The sequence below is a fragment of the Apium graveolens genome, chromosome 3, assembly GCF_009905375.1.
Source record: "Apium graveolens cultivar Ventura chromosome 3, ASM990537v1, whole genome shotgun sequence".
Taxonomy (NCBI): domain Eukaryota; kingdom Viridiplantae; phylum Streptophyta; class Magnoliopsida; order Apiales; family Apiaceae; genus Apium; species Apium graveolens.
Genome location: NC_133649.1, coordinates 61,042,355 through 61,058,404, shown reverse-complemented (window position 1 = coordinate 61,058,404; position 16,050 = coordinate 61,042,355). Strand labels below are relative to the sequence as shown.

Here is a 16,050-nt window from a genome sequence, read left to right as displayed (position 1 = left end):
TCGCGAACATATAAGATAGGGTGTTAATCTCTTGTGAAGCGACGGTGGATCTTGAGATTTAGAACTTGCCATGCTAGCATAGGTTCATGTACGTTGTACATGATTAGTGGGTAACTCTAACAGGTTTTATTTGCCCTATGTAATCAAAAAGGAATAACTTGTGCTTAAATCGTTGTGTTGTCAATTTCTGTAGACATATAGGAACTCAACATAATTGATGACTCTTCGACTTCTATCTTAACTGTGGATGCTTGGTAGAATGGTATTAGTACAATGAAAGTTGGCTTTTATCAGTTTCGTGTTATTCGATTAATATCATCACTGTCACATGCTAAAGGTAATAACAATGGCTATAGAAGGAAGTAATAATGAAGTTGTGATCTCATGGGTGTTTTATTATTGCTAAATTGAAGTGTTAGTTAAGTGGTTAATTAAGTAGTTAATTATAGTTAATATTTAATCAACAATTTTAAGTGTTATTATCTTAACATTGAGAAGTAATCATACATTGGTGAGTGAGTTTAATTAGACAATAATTTAGTCTGAGTCTCTGAGGGAACGAACTAGAAAATATTCTATATTACTTGCGAACGCGTATACTTGCATGAATATTAGCGTGTGTTTTCTCCCTAACAAGTTTTTGGCGCCGCTGCCGGGGACTCGGCGTATTTGTTTAGTTTATGTACTTACCATCATTGGTCATTAGGACTCAGTGATTAGGACGTAATAGTTACTTATTTTTTCTGGTTGTGTTTCAGGTACTTTAGCAAGCGTTTATGCAAACTCGTTCTCGTGCTCGCAAGAGGACTTTAGATACAGCTGAGGAGACAGACGAAGTTCTTGATATTCCGGAAAAGTTAGATTTTGAGGATTCGGATTCAGGAACTGAGCAGAAAGAACCAGTAAACATGGGAGATCATATTGTTCAAGCTGATCCAGCTCTTATGGATTTTTCTCGGCCTAAAATTGATGACATTCAGTCAAGCATCCTTCATCCGGCTATTCAAGCTAACACCTTTGAAATCAAGCCGGGCACTATTCAGATGGTGCAGAATTCTGTTTCTTTTGGAGGAGCGGCAACTGAAGACCCCAACATGCACATAAGGAATTTTGTCGAGATCTGCAGCACTTTTAAGTATAATGGCGTGACTGATGAGGCTATCAAGTTGAGGCTTTTCCCATTCTCACTAAGGGACAAGGCTAAAGACTGGTTACATTCTGAACCAGCTGGGTCCATCACTACGTGGCAAGATCTTGCGCAAAAGTTTCTGGTGAAGTTTTATCCGATGGCAAAGACTACTGCTATGAGGAGTGCTCTTACTCAGTTTGCGCAGCAACCTACAGAATCTATGTGCGAGGCTTGGGAACGCTACAAGGAAATGTTGAGAAAATGTCAACATCATGGAATGCCGGATTGGATGGTGATCACTGGTTTCTATAATGGTTTGGGGGCCCAATCTCGGCCCATGCTCGATGCAGCAGCTGGAGGCGCCTTATGGGCTAAAAGCTATACTGAGGCGTATAATCTTATCGAGACGATGGCTGCAAATGAGCATCAAAACCCAACTCAGAGGATGACGTCAGGCAAGGTAGCAGGTATTCTGGAAGTTAATGCAGCCACCGCTATTGCAGCCCAGCTCCAAGCGCTATCAATGAAGGTTGATTCTCTGGCTACGTATGGAGTTAATCAAATAGCTATGGTTTGTGAGCTTTGTGCAGGTTCTCATGCTACGGATCAGTGTTCTCTTGTAAACGAATCTGTTCAGTATGTGAATAATTATCAGCGACAACAGCAGCCTGTGCCAGTGACCTATCATCCTAACAACAGAAATCATCCAAATTTCAGCTGGGGGAATAATCAGAATGCTATTCAGCCACCATATCAGCAAGGAGTGAGTAAACAGTTTAACCCATTTGGATTCCAGCAACCACAACAGTATACTACAAGGCAATCATATCCTCAACAGGGAAGTGCAGCTGCACCTACTAGTGCTGATTTTGAGGAACTTAAGCTGTTGTGCAAGAGTCAGACAGTTTCTATCAAGACCTTGGAAAATCAAATTGGTCAATTAGCCAATGCAGTGCTCAATCGTCAACCTGGCACTCTTCCCAGTGACACGGAAGTACCAGGCAGGAAGGAAGCTAAAGAGCAAGTCAAGGCTAATACCTTAAGGTCTGGAAAAGTAGCTGATGCTGAAAAGGCAAAAGAAGTAGAAGCTGAAATTAGAGGTGAAGAATCTAAGCAAAAGGAGAAAGCGGCGGAACCAAGGAAGAGTACTGTTGAACACACTCTGCCTGAGGCTAATACAGGGGAGAAACAACTCTATCCTCCACCACCTTTTCCTAAGAGATTACAGCAACAAAAGCTGGATAGACAGTTCGGGAAGTTTCTGGAGGTGTTCAAGAAACTTCACATCAATATACCTTTCACGGAGGCTCTAGAACAAATGCCTAGTTATGCGAAGTTTATGAAGACTATTCTTTCAAGGAAGGTGAAACTGGATGACCTTGAAACCGTTGCTCTCACGGAAGAATGCAGCGCTGTTCTGCAATAAAAGTTACCACCAAAACTGAAAGATCCAGGAAGCTTCACCATTCCTTGCACAATTGGCAATCTGACGTTTGACAAGTGCCTTTGTGATTTGGGAGCAAGCATTAATCTGATGTCGTTGTCGATCTTTAAAAGACTGGATCTGCCTGATCCAAAACCCACGTACATGTCACTACAATTGGCTGACCGTTCCATTACTTACCCAAGGGGCATAGTTGAGGATGTGCTCGTCAAAGTGGATAAGCTCTTCTTTCCAGCAGATTTTGTTATTCTGGATTTTGAGGAAGATAAGAAGATTCCCATAATCTTGGGGAGGCCTTTCTTGGCTACTAGCCGTACCTTGATAGATATGTAAAAAGGTGAACTTACTATGCGGGTCCAAGATTAGGATGTGACCTTCAACGTATTCAAGGCAATGAAATTCCCTACAGAAGATGAGGAGTGCTTAAAAGTGGATGTGATTAATTCTGCGGTTATTTCGGAACTCGATCACATGCTAATGTCTGATGCATTGGAAAAGGCCTTAGTGGGGGATTTTGACAGCGATGATGAAGATAGCAACGAGCCATTACAATATCTGAACGCTTCTCCCTGGAAGCGAAAGCTGGACATACCATTTGAATCTCTTGGTACTTCTGACCTTAAGAACGCTGAAGGGAAGCTCAAACCATCAATAGAGGAAGCACCTACCTTGGAGCTCAAGCCATTACCTGAACACTTGAGGTATGCTTTTTTAGGTGATTCATCTACGTTACCTGTTATTATTTCATCTGACCTTTCAGGTAGTGAGGAAGACAAGCTCTTAAGGATTTTGAGAGAATTCAAATCGGCTATAGGATGGACCATAGCAGACATCAAGGGGATAAGTCCTTCATATTGTATGCATAAAATTCTGCTAGAGGAAGGTAGTAAGCCAACTGTGGAATAGCAGCAAAGACTGAATCCCATCATGAAGGAGGTGGTGAAGAAAGAAATTCTGAAATGGCTAGATGCAGGCATCATTTATCCTATTTCTGACAGCTCGTGGGTGAGCCCCGTTCAATGTGTACCTAAGAAGGGAGGTATCACTGTGGTCGCAAATGAAAAGAATGAGCTCATCCCTACTCGAACAGTTACAGGATGGAGAGTATGCATGGATTATAGAAAATTGAACAAAGCCACAAGGAAGGATCACTACCCTCTTCTATTTATTGATCAGATGCTTGACAGATTGGCGGGACATGAGTATTTTTGTCTTCTGGATGGTTATTCCGGGTATAATCAGATTTGTATTGCACCAGAGGATCAGGAAAAGACTACCTTCACTTGTCCATTTGGCACATTTGCTTTTCGCAGAGTTTCGTTTGGGTTATGTGGCGCACCGGCCACCTTTCAGAGATGTATGATGGCTATATTCTCTGACATGATTGGAAATAACGTCGAAGTGTTCATGGATGACTTCTCCGTCTTTGGACACTCATATGATGAATGTTTGAATAATCTGCGCGCCGTACTCAAAAGATGTGTGGAAACTAATTTGGTGCTTAATTGGGAGAAATGTCATTTTATGGTGCGTGAAGGCATTATCCTTGGGCATAAGGTCTCTAGCAAGGGTCTGGAGGTGGACAAGGCCAAGGTGGGAGTCATTGAAAATCTTCCCCACCTAATTCTGTGAAAGGAATCCGTAGTTTTCTTGGTCATGCGGGTTTTTATCGGCGATTCATCAAGGACTTTTCAAAGATATCTAAGCCGTTGTGCAATTTACTTGAGAAAGATGTGCCTTTCAAATTTGATGATGAATGTTTGGCAGCATTCGAGACTCTCAAGGAGAGTTTGATCACGGCACCAGTCATTACAGCACCAGATTGGACAGAACCATTTGAGATGATGTGTGATGCGAGTGATTATGCGGTAGGTGCAGTTCTGGGACAGCGCAAGAAAAATCTCTTCCATGTGGTCTACTATGCGAGTAAGACTTTAAATGGTGCCCAATTGAACTACACCACTACTGAGAAGGAGCTTTTGGCTATAGTCTTTGGCTTTGAGAAATTTCGATCTTATCTGCTTGGTACGAAAGTAACAGTATTCACTGATCATCCAGCTATTCGCTATCTGGTTTCTAAGAAGGATTCGAAGCCGAGACTCATTCGTTGGGTGCTTTTACTTCAGGAATTTGAGTTAGAGATCAAAGATAGAAAAGGTACTGAGAATCAAGTAGCTGACCATCTCTCTAGGTTGGAGAATCCCGATTCTACTTCACAAGATAGGACGTTAATCAATGAATCTTTTCCGGATGAGCAGTTGTTTGCAATTCAGGAGGAAGAACCATGGTTTGCAGATATTGCAAACTATCTCGTCAGCAATATAATGCCTCTTAATTTGACATCCGCTCAAAAGAAGAAGTTTCTGCATGAGGTAAAGTGGTATATATGGGATGAACCATATTTGTTTAGACAGGGAGCTGACCAGATCATCAGGAGATGTATCCCGTTCTGTGAGACGGAGGGGATATTACGAGACTGCCATTCCACGGTTTATGGGGGACACTATGGAGGTGAGAAGACGGCAGCTTGTATTCTGCAAGCAGGTTTTTTCTGGCCTACTTTGTTCAAGGATGCTCATCAGTTTGTTTTAAGGTGTGATCGTTGCCAAAGAGTGGGAAATTTGTCAAGGAAGGATGAAATGCCATTAAATGTGATGCTTGAAGTCGAGGTCTTTGATGTATGGGGAATCGATTTCATGGGGCCTTTTATCTCGTCTTGCAATAATCAGTACATCTTGTTGGCAGTCGATTATGTCTCAAAATGGGTCGAAGTTAAAGCTTTACCGACAAATGATGCAAAGGCAGTACTAAATTTTCTTCATAAGCAAATTTTCACAAGGTTTGGAACACCTCGGGTAATCATAAGTGATGAAGGATCGCATTTTTGCAACCGTAAGTTCACTTCTATGATGCAGCGTTATAATGTGAATCATCGAGTAGCTACTGCCTATCATCCGCAAACAAATGGTCAAGCGGAAGTGTCTAACAGAGAGATAAAGCGCATTCTAGAGAAGGTTGTTTGTCCGTCAAGGAAGGATTGGTCTTTAAAGCTCGATGAAGCTGTTTGGGCTTACAGAACAGCATACAAAACTCCACTTGGGATGTCACCGTTCCAGTTGGTGTACGGTAAGGGATGTCATCTACCTGCGGAGCTTGAGCATAAGGCCTACTGGGCATTGAAGAAGTTGAACCTGGATTTAGATGCAGCTGGTAAGAAAAGAATGCTTCAGCTTAATGAACTGGATGAATTTCGACTTCAAGCGTACGAAAATAACAAAATGTATAAGGAAAAGGTGAAGAGGTGGCACGATAGGAAGCTACATCCAAAGTTATTTGTGCCAGGGCAACAAGTTCTCTTATTCAACTCTCGGCTCCGACTTTTTCCTGGGAAGTTGAAATCAAGGTGGTCTGGACCTTTTATTGTCAAAACTGTGTTTCCACATGGAGCGGTGGAAATTTTTGAGAATGATCCAGACCAAGCATTCAAGGTTAACGGTCAGCGGTTGAAGCACTACTATGGGGACATGGCAAACCGAGAAGTGGTTAGTGCCATTTTGTTGACTACTTGAGCAGGGTACGAAACGTCAAGCTAATGACGAAAAAGAAGCGCTGCGTGGGAGGCAACCCATGAATTATTGTTACAGGAACCCTTAGAAGTTAATAACCTATCCAAAAACACAAAAAAATCAAAAAACAGGGGCTGAAAAAAAAAAAATTTCCAGTGACCCCCTGCGCGCCCGCGCAGCTAAGCTGAGCGGCCGCGCAGCAAGCTGAGCGCCCGCGCAGCTATGCTGAGCGGCCGCGTAGGGGTCGAGGACCAGAAATTTTTTTTTACAGTTCAGAAAAAAAAAAAACCAAACAAAAACAGTTTTAGCCCATAAACCCACGATTTGTTCCCACTACCCCATCATTTTATCCCTTAGTTCCCAAACCCTAATCTAATCCACACCCTATATATACATACACCTATCCTACATATCTCCCACAAAACTTCCTACACTTAAACCCTCTCACAAACATCAAATATCAGTTCTTACACGATTTTATTCATGAATCAATGGCACCCAAGAGAGCACGCACTATTGACAGCAGCATCACAGTTCCTACTGCTGATTCATCGAGGGGTACTGCTGCAAGGCCTCGGTTAACTAACAGAGCCGCGGAGGAGGAGTACACTAGGCTGTTGGGTAAGCCGATTCTGAAGGAGAGGGGGTTTTTACCATCAGGGAGGGATGGTGAGTTGTTGCCCATGATTGCAGAGAAGGGGTAGATAGCTTTTTATGAGTCACCCGAAGCAGTACCGATGAGTGTTGTTCGCGAGTTCTACGCGAACGCGAAGACTGAAAAGAATGGGTTTTCTGTGGTCCGTGGGCTGACGGTTGATTATCATCCTGCGGCGATTCGCCGTGTGATTGGACAGCGAGAGAGGAAGCCCGAGGAGGAGAACTGGAATGAAAAGACTGCTGAGGATTTTGACTTGGATTTGATTTGTGCGACTCTCTGTCGACCGGGCACAGTTTGGACCCGCAGTACAGGCAATAATGAGTATCGTCCCTTTCCGGTGATCGCCATGAACAGGTATGCCCGTGCATGGAATGCATTTATTTGTGCTAATATTTTGCCTTCTTCGCATGCACACGAGGTCACAGTTGAGAGAGCACAGCTGTTGTGGGGAATTCTGAATGAGGAGTACTATGTGGACCTTGGTGAGTTTATCTACCAAGGAATTCTTAAGTTTTTGAGGGGAGCAAAGCATATGAACATCCCTTATGCATCTACGGTTACGAAGCTATGCCGAGCAGTGGGAGTGAACTGGCCGGCTCATGAGCAGTTGCAGTTGCCAGGCGCTCCGATTGATTCTGGCACTCTGAATGGGATGCAGGAGTGGACCGGTGGTGAGCCTGAGGAGCATGGGCTGGGTTATCGTCTTCCAGGAGGGCGTCCAGCACGAGGTGCTACTATGGCTAGGCCAGGGCATGATGAGGCTGGTTCTTCGAGAGCTCAGGAGGGTGCTGGGATGGTTGATGTCCAGTATAGGAGGCTTTCACGGCGGATGGATGCCATGTATGAGACACAGAGCAGGTTTGCTCAGGAACTCACCCTTGCGTTAGGGACTGCTTTTCGAGGCCTTGGAGCTGATATCCAGTGGCCAGTTTTTGGTGAGGACTCTGCATACCCGCCGCCTGATACTCCACCCACTGAGGGTGATGAGGATGATGACTCCGAGTAGGTATACCCTGTGTTCCTTTCTACTACTTTCACTGAGGACAGTGAAGATTTTTAGTTTGGGGGTGGTAGTTAAGGAATTTTGTGTGTGTGTCATTTAGTTGCATATTCATGATAGTTTAGTTCATATAGTTGCATAATTTATGCCCATATAGTTTTTTTTTATGAATGTCATGTAGCTCATGCATTTACCATGATCCCTTTTGCAATGATTTATCGACTGAATTGTGATATTGATGTGAGTGTAGTGATAGCATTAAAGTGATATTAAGTTGTGTAGGTTGATATGCATGCTAGAAACAATTGTAAGTCCACTAAGTCTTAGAGAATGCGAAAGGGCTAGATTATGTTATGATTTGGTTGTTTTCAAGGTCAATCTACTTATTATGCTTAGAATTCGATTATAGGTTCTTAGTGATAAAGACATGAAAAAGAAAAATTTTGGAGAAAAAATTATGGAAGTTGTTGCTAGTTGTGGCTAGGCGTCAAATGGCTAGTAGCCGGCTCGCGTATGTTGCGAGTAGTCTAGGGTTGAGCAAGATGGAACGAAACGCACTTGCTCAGAAATTAAAAAAAAAAAAAAAATTGGCATAATTGATCAAGAGTGGGCTCTTTGGTATTCGAGTTATTAAGTTCTTAGGGGACTTTGTGCCTAGCGACCTAAGGCTTTTAGAGTCTGGGATCCGCTAACCTAACGCTCGTTACATGGATATCATTGTACAAGTCTTTTGTGGACCTCACTCATTGCACGGTCAAATAAGCATTTGAGTTGTAAATAAAAAGCACGATTCCGTAGTAAGCTCCAGAGTTCTTGTAGTGTTCTATATCACTTTGTGCCTGGAATTTTTATTCTTTGTATAATTGTAGGATTGCCTTGAGGATAGTCTAGTCATAGTAATTGGTCTAGTTCCGAAGCATATCTGTTAAGCATTTGCACACACCACGTTTCTGGCTGTATGTCCGTTTGCATGGATTTATTGATCTTTAGTTGTCTAACTGTATTCGTTGAGATGTGGCAATTTGGTTGATTAATTGTAGTAAGGGGGATCGCTGCATTTTCATATAGATTGTATTCACGCATATTTTTATTTATTTTTGAGTCTGTGACGCTTGAGGGCAAGCATCGATTTAAGTTTGGGGGTGTGATAAGTGGCATTTTATACCACTTAGAACGTCTTAAAATGGCTTAAATTGGTGTCTTGAAATCAAGTATTTTGTGTATTTGATGCGTTTTTCTAGTGTTTATGCATTTCAGGGTATTAGTTGCATTTCGGGGGAGGAATCATCAAGAATAAGCCTTGGAATGTGTTCACCATTGCGAGAGGAAAGGAACGGGCAGATTACGGCGAAGAAACGGAGCAAACTTGGATTTTTTCCAGTGGAGGCCTGCGCGCCCGCGTAGCTAAGCTGAGCGGCCGCACAGCAACCTGCGCGCCCGCAGAGATATGCTGAGCGGCCGCGCAGGGTCGGGAATTTTGCTGAATTATTTTAGACTTCTACTTCTGTTTGGCTTCCAACTTCTATGTAATCTGAGTTTTATGGGACTATTATATAAGTAGATTTGAGACGTTTTCACAGAGAGGATTAAGAAGAAGAAGATTGTGTTTTACGCAAGAAGCGAAGGAGATAAGGAAGAAGACCGATTTAGCACACCGCAACGAAGAGGAAGCATATTTTCTTGTGATTCTTGTTTCGTTGTAACGTTGGATGCTAGTTTTCTTGCTTTGACTTATTTACTCTTGTCACGTACTCTGTTTTAATATAATTAGTTTAGTTATTATTTTCTTGTGTTTGTTTATCATGATTTCATATGAACCCATGATGGCGATAAGTTCTATTATGGGCTAATCATGATCATGGGGTTGCAACGGATTTATTATGGAATTCTTTAGTTAATTATTTAATACTTTAGTGTGTGATGATTGCTTGATATCTAGTATTGGTTGTGCGTATTCGTCTTATATGCGTCGCGAACATATAAGATAGGGTGTTAATCTCTTGTGAAGCGACGGTGGATCTTGAGATTTAGAACTTGCCATGCTAGCATAGGTTCATGTACGCTGTGCATGATTAGTGGGTAACTCTAACAGTTTTATTTGCCCTATGTAATCAAAAAGGAATAACTTGTGCTTAAATCGTTGTGTTGTCAATTTCTGTAGACATATAGGAACTCAACATAATTGATGACTATTCGACTTGTATCTTAATTGTGGATGCTTGGTAGAATGGTATTAGTACAATGAAAGTTGGCTTTTATCAGTTTCGTGTTATTCGATTAATATCATCACTGTCACATGCTAAAGGTAATAACAATGGCTATAGAAGGAAGTAATAATGAAGTTGTGATCTCATGAGTGTTTTATTATTGCTAAATTGAAGTGTTAGTTAAGTGGTTAATTAAGTAGTTAATTATAGTTAATATTTAATCAACAATTTTAAGTGTTATTATCTTAACATTGAGAAGTAATCATACATTGGTGAGTGAGTTTAATTAGACAATAATTTAGTCTGAGTCTCTGAGGGAACGAACTAGAAAATATTCTATATTACTTGCGAACGCGTATACTTGCGTGAATATTAGCGCGTGTTTTCGCCCTAACACTGGGCTTTTGGATTAATTGGGTTGCTATTTAAAGAAGACAAAAAGACGTTTTTCATAATGGAGTTTAAGGAGAAGACGACAAGAAGACCTATAGCAAAATTCAACGAAGGCGAAGAAGATCTTGTTTAATCTTGTGAATCTTTGTTCTAAGTTGTAATCTTGGATGCTCATTTCTTGTTTTATTGAACCTAATACTCTGGATTACGTACTTGGTTCATTATTTGTTTGATAAAGACTACGTTTATTATAACATGCTTTCATCGGACCCCACATTGATGATGAGTCCAATTATGGGCTAATCGTTATTCTGGGGTTCTAGCAGATTTATTTAAGGATTTCTTTAGTTAATTTATATCGATGCCTTAGTGTGTGGTGATTGTATGATAACCTAATATTGGTTCTGCTTATTCATCTTATGAGCGTCGCGAACTTGTCAGATAGTGTGTTAATCTTTAATGAAGCGACAGTGAATTTAAGGATTTAGAACTTGCCATGCTAGCATAGGTTCATGTGTTATTGTTATGCATGATTCGTGGGTAATTTTAACCATCTTACTTGCCCTATGTAATCACGATAGATAACTTGTGCATTAAACCGTTATGTTGTCAAATTCTATACATATATAGGGTCTCAATATAATTGGTGTCTATTCAGATTATATCTCTTTTTTGGATGTCAGAAGGCAATTTCAGTTTTTCCAGAAGACCGGCGCGCCCGCGCTGTGCTAGCGCGTGACCGGGCTAGAGAAGCAGAATGTCAGCGCGCCCGCGCTGGTGAAGCGTGCGGCCGCGCCAGGTCGGAATTCCAGATTCATGTTTCAATTAGAAGACTATTTTTCTGGGATTTTGGATTAATTGGATTGCTATTTAAAGAAGGCAAAAAGACATTTTTCATAACAGAGCTTAAGGAGAAGACGACAAGAAAACCTATAGCACAATTCAATGAAGGCGAAGAAGATCTAGTTTAATCTTGTGAATCTTTTTTCTAAGTTGTAATCTTCGATGCTCGTTTCATGTTTTGTTGAACCTAATACTCTAGATTATGTAATTGGTTTATTATTTATTTTATAAAGACTACGTTTATTATACCATGCTTTCATCGGAACCCGCGTTGATGATGAGTCCAATTATGGGCTAATCCTTATCGTGGGATTCTAGCGGATTTATTTATGGATTTCTTTAGTAATTTGTTTCGATGCCTTAGTGTGTAGTGATTGTATGATAACCTAGTATTGTTTGTGCTTATTTGTCTTATGAGCATCGCAAACTTGTAAGATAGTGTGTTAATCTTTAACAAAACGATAGTAAATTTAAGGATTTAGAACTTGCCATGCTAGAATAGGTTCATGCATTATTGTTATGCATGATTCATGGGTAATTTTAACCATCTTACTTGCCCGATGTAATCACATAGATAACTTGTGCACTAAACCGTTATGTTGTCAAATTCTATAGACATATAGGGTCTCAATATAATTGGTTTCTATTCAGCTTCTATCTCTTTTATGGATGTCTGGTAGTATGGTATTCGTGCAACTAAAGTTGGCGTTTATCAGTTTCGTGTTATCTAATTAGTGTTATCACCATTACATGTTAAGGTTAAGAATGAAAAGGCTATTGAATGAAGTATTTAATAAATTTAGAATCTCATGTTTGTGTTATATATTATTCAGTTCTCTTAATCTCTTAGGTAATGTTCTCTAGTATAAGTCTCAATAGTTAATCGTAGTTATAATCAAAACCCAAATTATTATTCATCTTAGCATTGAACAATAGCCATATCGTTGTTGCATAAGTGCATAAATCACAAAATTAATCTAAACTAGTCTCTGTGGAAATGAACTAGAAATAATTCTATATTAGTTGCGAATGCGTATACTTGGGTGAATTATTAGCACGTGTTTAGCGACTAACATTGGTCACAACACAGGCTTCAGTACTATCACTGAGTTGCCCTTATCACAAAGCTGGTTGATACTCAACAAATTATGTTTGAGTCCATCCACTAGAGTAACTTCCTCAATGATGACATTTCTTTTGAAATCAAGCCATATCCCACAGTATAACCCTTGCTATCATCTCCAAAAGTGATACTTGGGTCAGCTCTATCCTTGAACTCAGTGAGCAGGGTAGAATTTCCAGTCATGAGCCTTGAGCACCCACTATCCTAATACCAAAGATTCTTTCTGTTTTCCTGCACACAACAAAATCAAATCAAGTTGATTTTGGTACCCAAGTTTCCTTGGGTCCTATTTTGTTAGCCTTTTTCTTTGGTTTATTAGGTTTATCCTCATTTGACTTGGGCATTTGAAGTTCATCCTTAGTCAATTGAGTAGAAACCTTAAAACCATTCATCATTACAGAATTATCATGCACAAGTTGATTATCATGGAAAGGCATATTTTGAGAAAACATGGTATTCCATTATGGCATGCTAAATGGCATTTGTGGCATACTAAATGCAGCATAGTAAGAATTTTGTGCAAATGGCATATTAGCAAACTGTGCATTCAAATTATGTGCATGCATAACATTCACAGGCACTGTAGACATACTGGGAAATGAAGGAGGTGTAGACATGAAAGTAGGCATGGCAAGTTTGCAATTAGCAGACAAATGCTTAACACTACCACACTTAACACAGACTTTTCTAGGTGCAAATTTATCGGGTGTGTAGTTGTTATATTTGTTAATCCCTACTTTCCCATTTCTATTATTTTTCCTTTTTGATTCTGCTTTCACTTCAATTTTCTCCAATCTGTCATTTAATTGCTTAATAGATAGATGCCCTACATTGACCCTTTTGTTTTGTTTTACTTGACTTGTTTCTCCTGGAATAAAGTTCTTAGAAACAGATCCATATTTTTCATTTAGCTTAGCTAGTTTAGGTGTAATAACCCCAATTTTTGGAAAATTTTTGAAACCCTTATGAATAGTGTTTTTGCTGAATGAGAAAACTTTTCATGCCACACTAGGTAGGGGTTCTTTTATGGATATTCTGAGATATTATTAGTACTCTATATGATAAATAAGTGTATGTAAAGATCGTCAGAATCCAAATTCGAACACTTTGATTTTTCCCGAAAATCTACCAGATATAGAAAGAATTGAGTATAAGGTAACAGAATAAAAATGATTTAAATTCAAGGATTAAAAGAGAGGATCATGAAAGGAACATAATGTATTGAGAAAGGTTAAAGAAACCTAAGTAATAAGATCCCGGGTATGATCCCTCAAACGATAAACGAAAACGAAAGTTAAGCGAACCGTATAACAGATCAGCGGTCATTAGGCAAGCAATTAAGAGTTAATCAAGGAGGTTAGGGATGATGATGTCATCAAACCAACAAGAAGAGGACAAGTGTGGAGGGTGACATCACATGATGACCAAAGCATGACATAAGGGAAAGAAGTGTGGTTGATTTATAACCACACAATTTTTCATGGTTAAAAATGATTAAAACAAAACAAAGTCAACCAACCAAGGCAAATCAAAACAAATCTCAAAAAAACACAAAAGCTCTTCCCTTTTCTTCATCAAGCTCTCGGCCAAAATAAACACAGCAACGTCAAACTGCCATATCTCCTTCAATACTCACTCAAATGTTGTGTTCTATAGCTCGTTGGAAAGGTATTGAGATGGCCTACAACTATTGTTCACAAGTCTCATCCAAATAAGCATGGTAAGAGCCTCATTTTTATAGTTCTTTAAATCGGACTTTTAGAAACTTCAAAGCCTAACTTTGTGTTCTTGATTTCTTTGGAAAGATCAAGTTTGTAGGAGGCTCCATAAGGCTTCCTAGTAACTTTCCACCCTCCAAGAAAGGTATAAATCTTCACACCCTTTAGTAATAAGTTTGAATGTTGAAGTTTGGAGATGGTTTGGATGGATGAGTAGTAATTTGAATGATAAGCATGATTCGAGCTTAATTGTTAAGTAGTTTAGTTGAATTTGGAGATGTTATAATATATGATTGGATTGAGATCCTTGAGCTTATTATGACTGAAATCAGTAGCATTGATGTGTATCTTGAGTTGTTATTGATTGGTAGTTGGATTGATATGATTTGGAATGGTAAAAATTTGGGAAATCGCGTAAACATAGCCGTCGTAATGCCCGATTTACCGTAGACTGTTTTTGTTCTTAACATCAGAACCCTTGAACTCACTGTTAGGTTTTGACCATTATCATGTTTAGATAGTTCATGTTATGAGATTCGTTTTGATATGTGGTTCGTTTGATTCCGATGTACGGTTTAGGAGAAACGGCCGTTTTAAGTAACGACATTTCGCGAACAAAACATTACCCCTCGCCTTACTTTGAAACGTAGGTTAAAGACCTTAAAGGACTAATTGAAGTATGAAACATTTATGTTAAGTGTATTAGGCAGTTGGTAAGGTACTCGCGAAAGAATCTCCTTAAAACCCTTAATGGTTAATTTATTAAAAATGGTGGAGCCGAGAGTACTCGAGCGACTTAAGTGAATCGTTAAGCGCGAAAGCGAACGTTAGGACTCTAAATGGTTAAAGTCTAGTTTCTTAAGCGACCGGGGTTTAATTCCGACTTATGTTGTTGTTCATAGGTTATCGGACCCACTCTAAGCTTAAGTCTATCCGGGAGCACTCAGGCAAGTTTTCTACCCGTTATACTGTTGTTGTGATGTATATGTGTATATGCATGATCTTGTGATAAATGCATATTTGTTATTAGCAAATTCTTGCGATATATTGTAGCATGTGATATGGTATATATGCATGCCTGTTTCATATTCTTGGATTATATATCTGTTGGTTAAAATGCTTACAGTTGCATAATACCTATGCTAGAGATAAGCGGTATTTGAGTTTACCCTTAGTATAGGGGATAAAAAGGTGAACATATTTCTAAAACCGGGAGTCGATGTTCCCGAGTATAATATATATATTTTATATATATATGGTTATAGTTTTAAAAACTATTAATCGAATAAGGTTTATTCGATAACTTTATATTATTTTATTGAATATTATTTTGAATATTCATTCGAGGGCTTATGAGTTAGTTATATTATTGAATGAATATTATTTGAATATTTAATTGAGGATGTATGACTCACTTTATTTTATTTAATGAATATTATTTATAATATTCATTCGAGGACTTATGACTCCTTTATATTATTTAATGAATATTACTTGAATATTCATTCGAGGACTTATGACTCCTTTATATTATTTAATGAATATTACTTGAATATTCATCCGAGGACTTATGACTCCTTTTATTTTATTTATTGAATATTATTTTGAATATTCATTTGAGGATCTATGACTCCGATTATTTGCTGAGATATATTCTTTATTTTATTAAAGAATAAGGTGTCGATAATCAAATTTATCTTTGATTATTCAAATAAAGATAGTACTTTCGTATAAGTATATCTTTGGTTATTTAATACTCATTTCAAGTATAAGTTTTACAACTTCTACTTCAATTATTTGTATAAAGATTATTCTTTATGGGAATATTAATTTAAATAATAATATTCAGATATTTTCTAATATATCGGGACTGATTTACTTTATTAAATCAGCAGTATTCCAAACACTCTTTAAAGTGTTTTCGAGTCTTCAAAATGATTTTTAAAAGTTAGAGCGGATCCCAAAACTC

The 16,050-nt window shown here is 39.0% G+C and overlaps 1 non-coding gene across 1 annotated transcript; it reads right to left on the bottom strand.

Annotated features, from left to right (window-relative positions):
* Positions 1–1,301: 1,301 nt before the first annotated feature.
* LOC141716057 (small nucleolar RNA R71) lies at positions 1,302–1,408 on the bottom strand. Its single transcript, XR_012572789.1, has one exon. It is a non-coding gene; the product is annotated as a small nucleolar RNA R71 (small nucleolar RNA).
* Between the last annotated feature and the right edge of the window lie 14,642 nt (positions 1,409–16,050).